General features: G+C 47.6%; 1 protein-coding gene across 7 annotated transcripts in view; it reads left to right on the top strand.

Moving 5' to 3' along the window:
- Ten-a (Teneurin-a transmembrane protein) overlaps window positions 1-18,923 on the top strand; it is a 664,333-nt gene that overhangs the window by 206,998 nt on the left and 438,412 nt on the right. For 6 of the 7 annotated variants that reach the window (XM_025300069.1, XM_025300075.1, XM_025300072.1 and 3 more), the window contains one exon: window positions 14,673-14,731. The exons of the other annotated variant lie outside the window; for it this stretch is intronic. The gene's annotated coding sequence lies outside the window, so the exon portion shown is untranslated. The remainder of the gene's footprint in view (window positions 1-14,672; window positions 14,732-18,923) is intronic. 7 annotated transcript variants of the gene reach the window in all.

Here is an 18,923-nt window from a genome sequence, read left to right as displayed (position 1 = left end):
CGCCCGAGGTGGGGTCTCGCTCTAATCTTTTTCAATAGTTAATAGGATCGGGACGTTAATCAATCAAGCGCGAGGCAATTAACATAACCTTTTGACAGGCGTTCTGTCCGGGACGCGAGCATCCCTGACGTGGATTTCTTTAATCAGTCAGCCCCAATGCGGGAAGTAAGGAGACGATGGGACACGCGGAGAGCGCGGAAGGGAAAGATGAGCGGGAAATAAGTTGTAGCGCAAAATGAATCGCGCGAGTGAAACTGACAGGTAATTTTTTAGCGATTCGAATATCGCGGCAGCGGAAATATTCACTTTTTTGTACTTTTGCGGAATCGAACCGGATGCTCCTTTATACCCGCCAGATCCGTAGTATCGCGATCGCGAGTTGCGGGGTCTCGCTCGGGGTAAATCTTCTCTCTCTTTCTTGCAGGGATTATCATATTACTCGCGGAAACAGAGAGTATTTGTTCATTAATTATTCGCGGGACACGGATACGGATTTTGAAAAGCGCGCGTGTCGTTTATATTTCGCTGCACTGCGAAAAATAAGCAGAGCGTCCCTTTCCCTTTGACGAAGGCCGTCGCTCATTTCCACCACTCGCCCTTCAATTCCGAATTGTCCGTGATTTTAAGTACGCACCTAACAATTTGACTTTCTTACTTTGCGTTCGTCCCCGGCTAGCGCCGGAGAAAATTGCCAGCCATTTTTCTCCGTCATCCGACCTCGCCCCAATCAGCTGCTGTGAGTTAAAATCTGTGACCTAATGGTAGGAAGACGTATTTTACTTGCAGAGGAATCGTTCTGCCCCTCCGCATAGAAAACGCGAACGGCGCAGCGGCAGCGGCTGCAAACCGACGCCGAATAATAAGCCACTTATTTCCAATCTCGGGAATCGTTTCGCATGCGCCAGCCAAACAAATGCATGAATTTAGTTTCAATAAGCGACGACAGCGTGAATGTCATCATCAAGCCATATTGTGCTCTCGCCGACGTTGTATTATGCCAAATATCATTATACAAAATGCACACGCGCTTTCTGCTATAACGCAGCATTCGTATATCATCTGCATAGATAGCCCGCGCACACGTGCCCGCAACACGTTCAATCACATAATAAGCATGCAGCAGCGGCTTGCGTATACATACATGTATACAAAATTAGATGACGTTTTTAGATGACATTTCCAACGCGTTATATCAAACGTATGTAAATATTGAATCAAATACGTAGATTTATGTGAATTATGAAATTGTCACCATTTTATGCGTGACGCAACGAGAGAGAGAGAGAGAGAGAAACGGACAGAGAGAGCGGGGAGAAAGTGTTTCGAAAGGAGAAACGAGATTTCTTCAAACAAGGTGATATACTTAAAAGTAGCAGTTTATGCGCTGACGTGAGGAGAAAAGCCGGGAGATTAAGGGAAGCCGAACCGCGAAAGTTGTTAAGTATCAAATAGGATCCGCCCCATTACACCGAAATACCTTTCTAGCTCGATTAGCTCTACTTAGTCTGGCTCTTTCTTGCTCGCACTCTTCATCGCCAACAAGGCTGTATGCTTTTATCATTTCGTTTCGCGTTCCGTTGAGCTGTGTTACGCTCACGTTGCTCCAAACGAGCGAATTCTCCCTCGACGTTACAAATGGAAATAATAAATTGATTAAACGCGATTATAGATCTCTGCTGCTCGCATAATCCCACGTCCCAGATGCAGAGCGCCGAGAGCGCGAGTATCATTTGCGCGTGTGGACTTAAGTTAATTAGACTTTATATCAGGCCTCCATCGCGTGAATAAATGCGTCTTTGTAGCGCGTAATAAATACGAAACGCGCACCGCTATAATATATACCGACACACCGCGGTGTGTGGTAATTAAAGTTCAAACCGCAGGCTTAAAATACCGTGATCGATAGTCGACCGACCGAATGCGCGCGAAATACCGTATATCGATTCGTCACAATAAACGCGAAGTGCGTCCAGCGGCGCCCGGAACCGACGCTGATCCGCTCGTCCGTGTCGGCGAACGACCGGTTAGTAGAGGTTCAAGTTAACAATCAAGTCATCCTAATTGTCGCGCTTCTTCGTCCGACGGTAGCAAAAGTAATAATCGACGGCTGAGGTCGCCCCGAGGTACGGAAGTCTCGCGTGAAGTCCCTGATTTTTCGCACGGTCCGCGGCGGCGGGAGCAATTACTTTAGGAATGGTCGTCACAGACAGGGTAGGGCAGAGTGAACTTGCTTGAGGGAAGCGCAGGAGCCGGTGTGGGATGCAAGAAGTGGATTGTGCAGCGACAACGTTAATAAATCTCTGGTAATTAGAAAGAATGTCCCGGGGAGACAAAATTGCCGCTGGGCTTGGACTCGGTCGGCCTGTTCATTTTTTACGCTACACGAGCGTTAAGATCTTTTAATGCCGGGTTATAAATGATTTGCGAAACCGGAGGAGCGCGCCGCGTATATATGTATATACTCGGCCAATCCGACAATCGCCCGCTCGTTAGTCACGCCGGGCTTCGTTACGATTAAATTTAAAGACAGACCGGCTCTCCCGGGCGGTATCACTTGGCGCGAAAGGGACGGATCAATTAACAAATCCCTCGGGATCCGCTCGTCCTGCCTTACGATATCAAGACGGACCTCGTCACGCACCGCTGACGACGTATCAATACGACATATAAAATCTGCATATTGCCGAACAACCTGGCGCACGCAGAAGAATAATCGGTCGCGTCGATTCGACCAACCTACGTCCTAGTGTGATATTAAAGCTTAATCTGCGAAATTAGAAAAAAGAAAAAAAGATAACGTAAACTTAAGGCGAATGTCTCAATTAGCGACCAAGTAATTAACGACCGATCATCGTGAAGACAAATTTTAATATACGCGTTAAGCCTGGGTACACGACCTTGTCGGAAAGCTCGAGCGCTCGGAATTTCGATTATATATTTTTCTCGGATTCCTTCCAAGAAACATTTTAATTTATTCGTGATATTCTCTCAGAAATAATAATTTCGTTTCGAAGAAATTAAAGAATAATCGAAGACTTCTAAAAACAAACAGTCATTTAACATCAACTATCAACTTCTAATTATAATTACTTGTAATTATGATACTCCGACATTTACTAGATCTTAATTTTCCTCGACGCCCGTTACAACCAGGTAATACGTAAAATTCAGAACGAGGACACATTTAGTTTAGAACAAAAATGGGCTCGCATTAGCCGATTTGTCAACATGAACGGCTGGGATTATCACAAATTCAGATGCTGTCGCTAACCTGCGCATCGACTTATGGACTCGCGATAGAAAAGAATCACCGAGATGTCGACGCGCGCGCGCGCGCGAACTCTAAATCACGAGACTTCGATCCCCCGGGACGGAAGTACGCAGTTAAATGTCTCAATTGTAGTATGCGCCACGCCGGTTAGGTCCGGTTGGCAATACTAATTAAGTGTCAGTGTACTGTGCTGACGGGAAACCCCTAGAATCCGGAAACGAGGGTAGATGTAATTAGGATGAGTTGTGACGCCTGCAGCGCGGAGGAACCCTTGGCTTCGTTGCTCGCGTTTCTCGCCGCGATGCCGTACAACAAACGCACACGCACACGTGCACGCGCCCGCGCGGAGAGCTATGAAACGAGCTGAACCGAGACGATTATCGTCATCAATCTCGGAGCAGATCTCGGCGCGCGGGCCACACAGAATAAAGCTGAGCCCCCCCAGTAACCGATCGTAACCCCGTGATTGCTGAAACATCCGAGTCGAAATTTCGAATCTACATTCAACCTCGACGTGCCATTTAATGCTAATTTCATACTTTGAAGCCTGCATTGACCTATTTTCGTTGTATGTAACGTATAATTTTGCCACGCGATTCTCTCGAGAAGCTACAAGTGGCAAATTGTGCATTTTCCGCACTTTAGAGAGAGGCGCTAAATAGGACCTCCATTTCCATACAAGTTAAGTGTTGATTGGTAATCTGAAATCTACACCTGTTGGACGGTTTAGGTCAAAAATAGGGCCAAAATTTCGATTCGGACAATTTAGTCCTCTGAAGATTGCATGAAATTATTTAGATTTTATTTAACTTACAGTTTCGTCGAGAAGAGTCCTCTTGAGAAGCGAATAGCAAATTTTGCGTAATTTCGAAGCGCTGAATAGGACTACTATAGGAAATTTTATACATATTAAATGTCTATTGGTCTTCCAGAATTTACAGGTATTGGATAGTTTAGGTGGAAAATGGGGCCAAAATTTCGACTCGGGCCATTACAGCGGCGAAGGTCGCGGCGCATCGGTCGATGATGCATCAGCATTCTCGGCGTTGTCGCGCATCGTGAAATCCACGATCATCGTGAGCCAGCGACGCGTTACAAATGGATGGGGTTATTGATAATGGATATCGCCGTTCCCGCCGAGATACGTTCCGTGCAATATTTAAAGGTGCATGAGCACGATGAAAAATCGAGACGTTCCGCGTAATCCTTGACATTTAACGGACACGACCACGCAAGTACCGTCGTTACTAGTTGAAGAAACTTCACACGCGCGCGCGCGCGCGCATGCGAGCCCACTTTCTCTAATTGCTGGACAGCCGAATCGCTAGTAAATTTGCCCGACAGAATCAGCTACATCTCGTCCAGAATTCATCGGGATAAAAGTCCGGGAGACGGGAATACTTAGGCGCAAACGGAGGAGGAGCAAGCGAAACTGTTGGTAATAATGACAGAACTTCATCTATTCCAACATTAGCATACTGCTCGCTCATCGTCGTGGGCTTAATCGCATTTAATAATTTCACCGCGTCGGATACGAGAGAGGGAAGTGAGTGTAAAAAATTCATGGAGTTTTCTCTCTCTCTCTCTCTTAGATATAAGAGATGTGTAATTTCGCGATTTTTAAATTATTATTCGCACTCCTTCTCTCCTCCACTTCTCTCTCTCTCTCTCTCTCTCTCTCTCTCTCTCTCTCTCTCTCTCTCTCTCTCTCTCTCTCTCTCTCTCTCTCTCTGTCTATTATTCCAGCTGATTCTCAGATACTACAAACACGTAAGATTGCTCGTTCGACATACTTCCCCGAGTGGGAAAGCCCGGGGGATCGAGAGACGATAAAAGCGTTTCGAGGAGAAAGAGAGAGAGAGAGAGAGAGAGAGAGAGAGGAAAAAAATGTCGAATCCTGAAGGAATTCGCCGAGCTGGCGAGAGTTCCGAGAGACCATTTTACGGTATGCAACGATCGCGTGTGCACACGGTATACCCTCGTGACTCTCGAATAATAACGAGTGTGATAAGACGGTCTCCGGTATTAACAAATAAAACACTTTCCAGAGCGGAAATGAGCGCCGTTCCGGGGATCTAGATAATTGCTAATAGAAAAACTTGGCGCACCGGCCCAGGCGTTTTTCGCACTGCTCCACTTTTCGTGGGTCTTTCCCCCCCGTCCGATCAATTTCTTACAGATTAGATGCCGTCGTTGCGTGGCTGCGCTTACCGCGTGACGCCGCGAACGAAACGCGCCCCGCGAAACGTATCTTTTTAATTATACCGCGTCTCTAATAGTTTTCGCATCTCCTCCTCCTCTTGCTTCGCCGCCCCTTCACCTCTTCACGCCGCTGCGAACCATCACACGGAGAGGGATGGGGGAGGGGGGGGGGTTAAGTATTTATCGCACCCGCAATTACACCTCGGCCGCGACGCGGCGCGAGCGTTTTTTTCCCTTCTGCTCCGCGGAGGATCCGTTATTCCATTGAAAGGTCGTCGATATCTCTGTGATGCTTGCCTTTAAAAAAAACTGACGGGCGAAATGAAATACGTCATCGTCGATGGCGATATTTCATAGTTTCGGGCGATCGATTCCGATGCGAAATTCCAACGATGTCGCCCTCCGATCCCACCCTATTTCTTCTCCTCACCCATCCTTTTCCTCTCTCTTTCCTTCTCCCTCTCCCTCTCCCTCTCTCTCTCTCTCTCTCTCTCTCTCTCTCTCTCTCTCTCTCTCTCTCTGTCTTCTCCTGCGACGTCGTCACAAATTAAAGGCGTCCTTTGCGTGAAGCGCCACTTGACGCGCGATCATCGCCGACGCTGCCGATGCCAAGGCCGGTGGTTCTGCGAGCAAACGGCGACTCGGACATTTGTAATTAACGGCGAGACGCGCGCGCGAGATTCGATTACGCCCTTCGCGGGCAGGATCCTCGCAGGCTGGATTTCTCGAAACGGTCGAATCGCCCGTAATCCGCTTTCTTAAGCCGGCAAAGTCGGCGAGCGCGAAAGGGATACGGCCGCGTGGGAGCTGCGGCTACGTTCGAATAATTAGCGAGATGGGATACTTACCTAAGTATCCGCAGTGGGCCACATAGCGGGCGAGGGAATCTTGAGAGATGGTGGTAGAGAGCGGCCACGACGGCGGCGGCGGCAGCGGCGGTGGCAGCGGCAGCGGCGGCGGCGGCGGCGGCGGCGGCGGCGGCGGAGGCGGTGGCGGAGACTCCTCGGTTGGCTGCCGCTCGGGTCTGTAATTTCGATAATTATGGGTTAATGCGTTTAGCCACGTAGCGCACGTAGCAGGAACATGATTCCAGACGTATGTGAGATACCTGCAAATTAATTAAACAATTGCCGCACTCGGTCAAATGATACACGGTTCAATTATTACGTGCTTATCGCGGGTATATAAATTCCGCGCAAATCGATGTCACGCATGTATTTGCTCTCGTTGAAAACTGCAAAACGCCCCTATTCGTACGAGCATCTCGGCGAAATATCCCGAATAAAAAATTGTTAGGGCCTTATCCTTATGAAGCATAAGGCCCCGACAAGTGATCCTACTGAAAGTGGAATACCCTAAAAAGGGATGCCTCGTTATTGCCACATCGGACCCCGAGATGGATCTTTTAGGAATACCTTAGATTTTACGAAATAAGGCTTTGATAAGGAAAACTGATGAGAGCCTTGGAAGGATTTTTCAAGGATGCCTTAGATTTGACAGAATAACGCTTTAATATGGAAAACTGGGCTTTAGAGGGATCTTTTAAGAGGATGCTTTAGATATACAAAATCGAGTTTCGTTAAAATTAATAAGATCTAAAGCGTGTAATAAAATTATCATAGTTTAGTAGTATTGTTTTAATAGATATGTTCTATCTGGTTCTTTTAAAGATTTTTTAATTATACCGCAATTAAAAACATTTTATTGGTTTTATTAGTTGCAATATTCATTAGTCTCTTCCAAGGATTTTTCCAGTATTGTCTTCATTTTGAAATGCAGCAGACTTTAATGAAAACAGTAGCAGGATGTTTTTATGTGTAAAGAATGCTATATTCTATTGTAAAATATGCTATATTTTTAAAATAAAAAATTCTTGTATATTAACAAGGTTATAAAAAAGGTTATGAAGAAATTACGATCTAAATTTCTTGAAAAAGAAATCTAAATCTAAATGAAAAGAACGAATATTTTTACTCAAGCAATAATAAAAATATTTCCTTAAAATATTCCTTGAAGAATGTGTCAATGATAAGAAATATTTAAGAATTAAATCATCGGATCAAATGACCTGGATATTTCTCATATTAGCTCGACAGCGCTGAGCATTGACGGTAAAATCTGAACCGTTCAGTGGACATCCGGACTAACGTTTAGCAACTGTACAAGCAACAATTATCACGCGATGAGCTTTCACATCTACCTTCTTTCACGTGTATCTTAGCGACGATAATAAATACGATCTTTCACTTTTCTCGGTCTTCCAAGAAGTTTATTCCTCAACCACACAAGTACCGCATCCTCAGCGCAATCTCGAGTGCTCCCCGCACCCCGAGGGTTCATTAATTCTTGTAATGTACGAATTTTGCAACATGGATACGTTTCTGTAACGCAATGCTAGTGTGATATAATTTTCATATTATCTAATAATTTTTAATATAACTTTTTGCTTCAGTACAGTTTTACTTAATAATCTCGTAATAATTTTAAACATTAGTTTCTATATCGACATTGGCCGAAAGTTCCTCCGCTGCAGAAGCGCTCGTTGTCGACTTAATCGTCGGTCATTGAAGCGGACATCGCGTGACACGCAGATTCGCAAAAATCGAGTAGCCCTTGCGTGAATACGAAAATATTGACGCGTCCGCGGTAACGTCAATATACGCGCCCAAGTCCTCCTTAAGTCGCTCCTTAAAAGCTTTCCCTCGTGCGTGCAACGAGCTTCCCTCTATGATGAAACAATATCGTACGTTGCCTTTTTCAGCCAGCCGCATTTCTTCCGTTCCACCGGCGACCTCGTCTCTCGCCCACTCACGATTTTCGTCGCCTCCGCCCCATCTGCATTCCTAGTCCCAACGAGCCGCAAAGGAATTCCAATTTTAAACAAAAGTTTCCTGACGGCGGTAACCTCTCTGGCCCGGGCTTCCCTCTCCGCGTTCTGTGCTCCTTCGCTTCCACCTTCTCTCCGCTGTCGACATCGCGGATTCTAGGCGCGCGTTCATGCATGACCCGCCGACCGACCATGAGCTAGACGCGGCGCTTCTTTGTCCGCTAACGCGTGTTTCGTTTGTGTCTCCTCTCTGCCCATTAGAAAAATGTTTCGCCGCCTCCGTATGGGGCGTGCAACCCGCGCGCTCTTTCTTCCTCCGCGCTGCTCCCTCCTCCTTCTTTTTCTCTCTTTCTCTCGTGCTCGCTGCTCCTCATTTTGCGATGATCGTCACATCGTCCCACCCTTCTTCTTCTTCGAGCTGTATTTTCGATAGCAGCAGCCCGAGAGGGAGTCCGTCTGGTAATTCGCGCGTTCGGTTAAAGAATAAAAGGAAGATGGAAGGCACGAGGAGAGAAACCGGTGGATACAATGCGCGCGCGCCTCGAGCTGCAGAGTCGCGAGCGAGCCTTTTCCTCCCTTTTCCCCTCTTGCCGATTGTTCGGATCACCCCATTTTAATGCCCTCCTTCGCGTCCGCGGATCGCCCGGGCAGAAAAATCACGAGTCCCGTCGACGGGCAAAATGGTAGCAAGGGCGACGATAAACAAACGCTAATCCATAAATCCTCTTGCAAACGGCAGGAAGCACGCGCGATATACGTATCGCCGACTCGAGACGTACATCAGTGCCGCGTCTGCTGCAATATCGATAAAACATTGATCCGCCATTCGTGCCTGAAGTCTCTCGTATAGGATTCGCAATGCCGTTAGGCGTTTCCCCGCCGCGCCGAGTCGCGCCGCGCCGCGCCGCGCCGCGCCGCTCGCAGACACAACGAGCGCGCGTGCATACGGAACACACCGCCGTTCCGACGGGATTATATCCGACTCTCCGCGTGCGTGCACCCGCTGCGCCCGTCGGGTGTACACGTACGCGTCTGCCGGTATCGCGATCAACACGCGAATCACGAAAGCCTCGCGCATAATTCGACGTTAATGGAATTTGGGTCGGGCCGTGCGAGCGCGAGCGCGATCTTTCAGCGGCCGATCGCGTGGCGCGCGCGGGAGAGAGAAAGAGAGAGAAAGCCCAGTATGGTTATTCGGAAAAAAAGAGAAAAAGAGCATCACTCGCGCGGCTTTCCCTGGCATCGTGATTTTCGCAACATACGTATGCGCGAGACACGCGAGACGATTTTAAATGCCACGATTTAGTGCGGCCGCCTCAAGGCGAGGTGAAAACGTCTGGTAACACGCGTCACTTCGCCGTGGACTTTCCGAGCTCGACTCGCGGCGACGAGTTGAGAGGCACGATGACAGTAGCGATGATGGGCGATCTCGACCCTGCGATTTTCGAAAGATAGATCTTCTCCGCTAGAAATCGATTTTCGAATCTCTTTCTGTCCGATTTTTGTGCGAATGGATTCTCTCAAACGTTGATCCCAGTTGAATTGTTTACTGAATAGCACTGATGGTATCAACGGATGGAAAATCGATTCTCCATTGAGAGAACTAATTTGTATAGAAATCGGACGGGTGAGAATTGATTTGGAAGGAAGACTTTGGGAGGAAAAAATCGATTTTCGGAAGATCGAAATCGTTCATCAAGTTTGCGCCGAGTCAACCCTTCCGCTATGGATCCTTGTGAGGAAATATTACGAAGGCCTTATAAGGTAATATCAATAGGGCCTTGTAAGGCAATATTAATAGAGCCTTATAAGGAAATATTTTTATTATTGCTTAAATAAAAATATTCCTTCGTTTCATCCCAAGAAATTTAGACTGTAATTTCTTTATTTCTTTATAACCTTGTTGTAGTATACAAGAATTATTTATTTTAAAAACATAGCATACTTTATAATAAAATATAGCTTTCTTTGCACATAAAAATCCTGCTACTGTTTTTATTAAAGTTTGCTATTTTTCAAAAGGTAGGCAATACTAGAAAAATGCTTGGGCAATATAATAAATATGGCAACTAATAGAACTAATAAAATGTTTTTAATTGCGGTATAATTAAAAAATTTTTTAAAGAACCACATAGAGCATATCTATTAAAACAATACTACTAAACTATGACAATTTTATTACACGCTTCAGGTTTTATTAATTTTCTATACAAAATTTGATTTTATATATCTAAAGCATCCTCTTAAAAGATCTTTCTAAGACCTTTCTCTATCAAAGCCTTATTTCATAAAATCTAAGGCGTTCCTAAAAGATTCTTATTAGTTTTCCCTATCAAAGCCTTATTCATTAAACTAGAACACTATAAGCGCGTCATTTTAGCTTATTCATATTAAAGTTTAGAATAAATATTATAAATCATAAAAATAATCCCTGTAGTGTAATATAAGTTTAATAATATCCGACTCCAACATACGATGTATTAGGCACATTCAGTTTGAAATTCCATGACATATTTTCTGCATAGTAACGCGTAACCGTATAACCAATGAATTTCGACGTTTAACATTTCTATTCCGGACCATCTTAAGTTCATCTTCAGATGCTACATACATCATTCTATTGGCTAAAAACCATTTGAAGATGAATCCCCTTTCCCTCCTCATCACTCCCCCTCCCTCTCCCCCCTCTCCTCTCACCCTCCCTCTCTCTCCCTATCTCTCCCTGTCTCTCTCTGTCTGTCTCTCTTTCTCTTTCCTTCTCTCTCCCTGTCCCTCCCTGTCTTTTACTGTCTTTTACTGTCTTTTCCTGTCTCTCCCTGTCTCTCTCTCTCTCTCTCTCTCTCTCTCTCTCTCTCTCTCTCTCTCTCTCTCTCTCTCTCTCTCTCTCTAATAATTACATTCCTAATAATTACTTCTAAAGCCCTCATCAATTTTCCTTATCAAAGTCTTATTTCGTAAAATCTCAAGGTATCCCTAAAAGATTCATCTGGGGACCTGGTAATGATGAGGACATCCCTTCTTAGGCCATCCTACTATCAGCCTTATGCTTCATGAGGATGGCCATAACAATTTTTTGCTCGGATAAGTGGGCAATAAAACAGCGATCTCGACCTGATCTTATCCAGGCTCTCTCGCCTGAACATTCCTCAAACGTGTGTTTCATCCGAGATATCCTCGATGGGCCTTTAATATGAAGCTCAGTCCGTGCAACAACTTCATTCAGAGAAAAACACAGCTTTGCGCACAACGATCGTTCTCGCGACCGTCATTCTCGGTCCACCTGGCGTGCCGAAAGGGGCTAACCAGCGAAGCAGTCGCAGCGAATTCTCGTTTAGCCGAAGGAGAAATCGGTGACGACAAGCAGTACGGTATTCACGCTGAGCCGTCATGTGCGACTCGTACGACTCGTTCGTATCCGTTCGGTGACAGATCAGCGCGATTCACGGCCGCACGAGCCCGCTTCAGCGCGACCGCCCTACCCGCCTCTGGCCGGGACAGATCAAAGCACGCGAGATCAGGGAGCGTCTGCATTATCCGGAGCGATGGCGCTTAACGTTGCGCACCGTCGCGGATTTCGATGGGCTGTCCTGCCGGTTAATACCCGCTTCTTGCTGGATCAAAGTGCGTGCTTTTGCCGAGTAACGAATCGGCGCGAGCTCGTCCTCTCTGAAGACGTTACTATAATTATGAGGTCGACGGCGGTGGGGAACGGCGTAGAAAGACGAGGGCCGCCTCGTGACGGAGTAAGGGGAGGGCGCGAGAGAGAGAGAGAGAGAGAGAGAGAGAGAGAGAGAGAGAGAGAGAAAGAGAGAGAGAGAGAGAGAGAGAGAGAGAGAGAGAGAACGGGAGAGGGTAGCGGCGACGAGACGAACGGCTCAAACATCGTGGCGCAAAATTCACAATCTAATCCAACTAAGCAAATTACATCCAACTTCCTGGGCAACAGCTACGCATGCTGTCCCTTCGCCCTGCATTCCCGGCAACTTAGATCAAAGGGAAGCGACGTCCTTCCTTCCGCGCGCGCGCGCGCGCGCGAGGATATCGCGCCTGTAACGTTTCATCTCACGACGTCCGTACTTCCGGCGCCTCTTTTCCTCCGTCCACCTGACCGTTTCACAGGCGACCGTACGCGCGCGCGCGCGCGTGTGTGTGTGCGCGCGCGTGTGTGTGTGTGGCTCGTTTGGCGATCGAGCTCACTCGACCGTGCCGCAATCGCGATCGACGCTCGCGTAACGAACGCATCGAAATGCATAGCTCGTCGCGCGCGTGGCGATATCGCGCGAGTTAACGCGACCGTGCGCGTGATCTCGATTTCAGCCGTTCCGTCAATTTGACGCTTGATACTTATATGCGCCGACTCACAAATCGCACGCGCGCGTTTTTTCGCAAACGATTCCGCCGATTTCTCATTTAGCACGTCCAATCTCTCCCGCGCGCAAAATCGTTACCCGTCCCGTGTGCGCGCGTGCGTGCGCGGTTACAAAAGTGACGACACCCGCGGCGTCCGCAAACGACCCGGCTATGAATCGCCGAGTGGGAAATCATATCGGCATAATTCGACCGCGCGAGAGTGATCGATACGCGACGCGCTACGATTGCGCGTCGCGTATCCAAACAGCTTTTCGATAACGCGTCTCGCATTTAACGCGGACAGGTAGCGCCAGCTTCTGTCCGAATGGAGACACTCGCGTGAGATAGAGACTGAGAGCGAAAGCGAGAGAGGAGGGCGGAGGGGGAGAGAAAGCGGCGGGAATTGACGTCGCCGGGTAGTCGGGCGGAGAGAGGTACGAGGAAAGGTAACACTTCCGGAACGCAATATCATTCGGAGCGAGACGGACCGTAATTCCCCACTTGCTTGGTCTTCGGAGGCGAGGCAGCAGAAGCTGCGTCTGTTGATTATCCGCCCGGTAAACACAGCGCATTGTTATCGATTGGGCCAACAATCTGCCGCCCCCATATTGACGCAATACTGCCTCGCAGTTGCATAATGAATGGTTGGCTAATGACCCTACGGAGCTTGCGGAAACCGCTGCGAGGTGAAGAGGAGGAAGAGGAGGAGAAAGAGGAGGAGGAGGATGGCGGCGGGGCCTGGGAGTCGGGCCACTTCCGGCATCAAACATGCACCGCCGGCACAAACGAGTTATCCGAGACATTTGTTCCGTTCGCGCGCGCGCACGCGCGCTGAGTGGTGTATCACTCGCGGCGTCGTGAGAGTCGAAATATCGAGGAACTTTAAGCGATTGTTTTCTGTTTTGTTTTTTTTTTTGCTTTCGCATCATCGCGCATCGCACCATTCTTATGCCACCAACTCGAATCGCTCCGCGATTACTTCTGGTCTTGATCCAACGATATTTTTCGGCGATTTGATGCGGAATTCTAGCGCGTTCTAGCGCGTCGAATCAGCGGGAAACGGACAACGTCCCATTCGGAAATTAAAACAAGAAGCCTCGAGAAGGTGAACAAGTGAACTCGCGGCTCCGATTCCGGACACTTTGAACAAAAGCTATGAGCTAAACAGTATTAAAAAAAAAAAGGAAATAAAAAAAAATAAAAAGGGATGAAAAAAAAGCGATTCGTCCGATTTTCCGAGCCATCAATGCAGGCGTTACATTTCAAACGCGGAAAATCGAGATCTAAAGTGGGAGGGAAGTTTCGAAACTCGGATTTCTGCATCGAGAGTAGTTTATTGCGACCACTTTGGCGGTAATCGTCCGCCATCGGCTGGTCGCGCGTTATTTTCAGCTGAACGGTTTTGTTCTAGTTCTAGTTTAGTCCAGAGGGGACGCGTGCTCTCTCGCGAAAACATTTATGCGCGCGCCGCTCGCCTTCATCTTGTATTTCAATGGCTCAGAATTATGCGTCGCCTGACGTTAAACGCGAAAAGTTTTGCATATTATAATTATCTTCATGTAGATTGTACCGCATAGCGTCGTGTGGAAAAGCGACAGATAACTGTAATGAAACGCGAGTCGCTTAGCATACGTATCTAGTCGAACGTTCTCCACCTTCCTCCCTTCCTCCCTTCCTCCCGCTCTCCCTCTATCGCGGCGCTTTCTGCGAGCGAGCCCCGTTAATCCTGGGATACGTTAATCCTTGGACACAGAATAAATTGAGATTTATTTGTTCCAAAGGCTTCCCCTCCCCTTTCCCTCTCTCGAAACGATAAACCCCCCTCGTTATCGCGCGCACAGCTCTCTCGAAACGTTAGAATGGTCGCGCAAAAGTCGCGCGGAATAGGAACGGCCGTAGCTCGTTTCGCGATCGTTAACACGACGCTACATATGACGTTCTTGCGTCAACTGACGCGACGCTATCGACTATACGCATCGTAGCACCGGCAGTATGTGAAACCGTGTCATTTCTTGCTTGCAGCTCCGTCGAATACGCGGACGGCAGCAAGCAGATTCTGACCACCAGTCTGACGCATCACTGTAAGTACAACGCGAGCGACGCGACGCGACCTGCAGTCGGCCGATTAAAAGCTGCGGCACTTTTGCCCGACGACGAATTTCATCACGCATTCCGTATTCCAATTCCGGCAGAATTTGCGGCGGGTGAACTTCCGAAAGCCACGCCCTATTGGCATGAATCTTGCCAAAAGTACTGCAAACAATCTGAAGTGAATGGATTTTCATCGACAAAGAGGTTCAATGCCGAGATAACTTAAATAACGTTATACATTGCCGATAATTTGCACTACTCCGGCAGATAAATCAACTGTGATCGTAAATTTATTTATCAGACGCCACACTGCCGAATAAATATTCATTTGTTGTCATATAAACTTATAATCACAGTGTATAAATTTGAGAGAATAATGTAACGATACATAATGTTAGTTGAATATTCTTGATATTAAGTTGACAGCAATTAGGCGTGGGCGATGGGTTTACGGAAGTTTATCCGAATTTATTTGTAGTAACTCGCGGAAAACAATTCATCGAGAAAAACGTCGCAACCTTTAACCGACTGACTGTACGTCTCGCGTAGAAAATCTCTTTCGATCTTGATTAATTGAGAAGGACAAAGTTTCCCAATATTTTTTCTAGCCTTTACTTTACGTTAGAATTTTATTTATTCGTGTATCTTTGGATGTGTGCAATAGTTGGCGTAGATACAGGATTTGATGGGACAAGCTTTGATGGCACAAAATATTTGACGACGTTATTGACTGGGAAAAGAAGCGCAAGTTTAGTAAATCGCAATCGGGAGTAATTTCCCAATTTCGGGACAAATTTGGCAATTCTAATCAGAATTGTACGCTGTGTCGCTGAGGAAAATGTCGAGCAACCTCTTTCGCGCGGCCCCGCAAGCGGTGTTTTTGCTCAGCGACAGCGTGAGAGATTAGACGCACTTTCCGCGAGAGCAGAGAGGGAGAGGAAAGCCCTCGGTGAGGGATAATATAAAAACGTTGTTCGGAATGAATTCTACGTCTCGCCGAGAATGACATTAGGATTACACTTGATAAAGGATTCTTGCGTTTTGGAAGAAATCCAAACCGAGTTTCTCATCATCTCCCGTTACGCGCGCGCGCGGCAGCAAAGATTCCTTTGCCTTAACGCCGACACGAGCTGCGAGAGAGACTTCCCTCGCATTTTTGTCGCGTGAATTATTCCTTTCTCTCGCGGCGGCTCAACGTCGTCTGCACCGTTACGCAACTTGTACTTTAGTACATCCCGACTGTGATTCTTTTGTAGCGGCAGCCGGCTTTCCGTCACTTTGCACGGCTTGCGTCGCGCGCGAGAGATGGCGAAACGTTAGACGAGGGTCGCGACTTTCGCATGAAACTTCCTCCACTTTTGTCCTCGGCCGACGCTATAACGACTCTAATCTCCTTATACTCCAAGCTGTTTTTGCCGACCAAACGAAAGTGCTTACGGCGTTGACCAGTCGGGTAAGAGACTTACAATTTACTTCTATCTAAGAGGCTTTGCAGGACGCACAGAACGTTGTCGCTATTCCGGGCTTTATTTAATGTTCGTGCCATTTTACATTTGCGCTACGCCGCGAATTTATCCCGCTGGCGCCGTCCGCATTCTTGTTTTCGTATCTCTTCTCTCTCTCTCTCTCTCTCTCTCTCTTCTCTCTCTCTCTCTCTCTCTCTCCCCTCCCTCTCCCTCTCTCTTTCCGTTTTGTTTCTTATTTCTCGTTGCGCGCTCCGACGAGCGCTACAATGTCGAAAATAAAGGAAGCGCGGAAAACTGCAGGATTTTTTCGTCGTCGAAGTAGCGGAATTAAAAGCGACTTGAAAGTCGTGAGGAGGCGCGCGCGCGTGCGCGTGACGAGAACGTTTTCTCGAGACTTGGAGCGACGAAGACGACACAATTCCCTTGTGTGTGACAATTGCATCGCGTAAGCACTTGAATCTTATTGCGGCTATTGTGACCGGTGGAGGCCCCGACTTTCCTTGTTCTCGCGATTATGCCAATTACACGAATAAACATCGAGGGGGGAGAGAGAGAGAGAGAGAGAGAGAGAGAGAGTGAGTGTGAGAGAGAGAGAGAGAGAGAGAGAGAGAGAGAGAGAGTATGCGCGTGTACCCGTGACTAGCCCGGTACATGTACCGGGTGCTTCTAAAATGTTCAATCTAACTTCGCCGGCGTGTGTTCCACTAAACAAAATAATGAGAAAAGTTATATAAACAAACGAACCATCAAACGCTAACTTCCGTTTACTTTCCGCGTTTTTCCGCGCTTTTAAATTTGAGTGGCCCGTGCATTTTGTAATTGGGAGTACTTCCAGAATCTCCCCCCTTCTCTCTCTCTCTCTCTCTCTCTCTCTCTCTCTCTCTCTCTCCCTCTCTCTTTCCCCGCATTACAACGGAAACTGCATGTAAAACACCTGCGATACTACTCGCGCCGCGCGAATCATCGCATACTTCAGCGCTTCGCCAACTTCTATCCTCTGTACGTTTCTCCTCTCTGGCACATGTATTATTATTTCACGTACATTCGCGTCATTTCGCTTAATATAACATAATTTCGAGCTTGAGCAGACATCCGCGCGAGACCCTTTATGAATGTTTCCGAACGTCCCAAACTGTCCAAATGCAATTTGCTACTTCCGCTCTTTCTATATTCGATCACTGGCCAGTCTAACGTAATAATAAGCCCGGTCCGGTTAAGTTAATTCAACGATTATTATCTAAATCTTATTATCGCGCTAACTGCATGAGACATGCGCGGCTCCAATATGAATCCATCGTGAACGGCGATGAATGTTTCAGGCCGCAAAAGTGCATTAGACCGTGGCGAAATCTCTTCGCTCGAGAATCCGCGCGCGGGGGACGAAATTCCGTTTCTATTTATCGCTGACGCTTTTTTCCGTCTCCTTCTGCGACGATGTCGCAGAACGTTCCGAAACATTCCGTGGATGTAGTGTTGAATGAATCATCCCGCGTTTCTACGCATGACACCCCAGGGGCTTTCGAAGGACAATCCAATTTCCACGACCAGTCTTTCGTTTCAAGAATGTTGTTTTCTACAGGTCGGGAAAGTGACAGTCTGAAAGTCTGAGGAGCCTCGCGCTTTCTTCCTCGACGATAGCGAAAAGGACCTCCTTTTTCCTCTCGCTCTCCCATCGAATTCGGGCTTTTGTGTGTCGGAAAAAGAAAAGGTAAAGGGAGGAGGAGGTGGAGGAGGGGGAGGAGGAAGAAGATGAGGAGAAAGAAGAGGAGGAGGAGGAGGTGTTACACACGTGTCGTTGGTTGCGCGACTCGTCGTCGCCCAATTACGTTTGAGCAACGCGCGCCTGAATTATTCATCTTGCTTTATGAAGCTCGATTACGAATACATAGAGCTGCGCGGCGAAACCACTGTCGTATTTCCGTTTACTGCATTATGTTGCAATTATCGCAAAAATTAATTATTCCTCACGGGACTGGAAGTATTCGACTCATTGGGGCATCGTCATTCACGTTCGGACGTTTATTTCACTACGCGCCCGATTTAATGGCGCTTTAATTAAGTAAGCGCATTTTGCACGCCGCGTCCGTTGCACGCGATTTGCACGCGCGCATAAAAATACCGACGAGCGCAGCAATTCTTCGAGGTGGATGTACCCCGTCCGATTCGCCCCTATGATTCCGAGTATCATAAATTATGCGAATGCGTGCACAAATGTGTACACAGGATGGGCCAAGGGAAACTTTCCGGCCCGTTTGCTTGATAATCGACTGATTTGTGCGGAAAGTGCCGAAACGTTTGAACGACGGCACGCTTGGATTTACCTCGCAATCGTAAACAGTCCCCCTCCAGGATGCGAAATTGACCTGTTTCGCCGACATTTTTTCGCGCGAATCAGTCGGCTGCAAAATAAACCGGGGCTGGAAAAAGCTCTCCTCCGGCCTATATCCTGCAACAACAAAACAAGAGAGGAAGCGACGACTCCTCGATTCCTCCGATAATTGCTGTTCTCAGCTATAGTCCGCGCCCGCGCTGTCTATGTCTGCGCGCGCGTGTGTGTGTGTGTGTGTGTGTGTGTGTGTGCGATCGTAATTGTATCGCAGCGCATTACTCGATGCCTCGCCACAATTTCGCCACATTCGCGAGAGCCTCCGAAAACAGATCAGGGTCGGCGATTGCGCGCGCGCGCGCGTCGCGTAATCTCACTCGGGGAATCGTT

The sequence above is a fragment of the Harpegnathos saltator genome, unplaced genomic scaffold, assembly GCF_003227715.2.
Source record: "Harpegnathos saltator strain DR-91 unplaced genomic scaffold, Hsal_v8.6 scaffold328, whole genome shotgun sequence".
Classification (NCBI taxonomy): Eukaryota; Metazoa; Arthropoda; class Insecta; order Hymenoptera; family Formicidae; genus Harpegnathos; species Harpegnathos saltator.
This window is presented reverse-complemented; position numbering and strand designations above follow the sequence as displayed.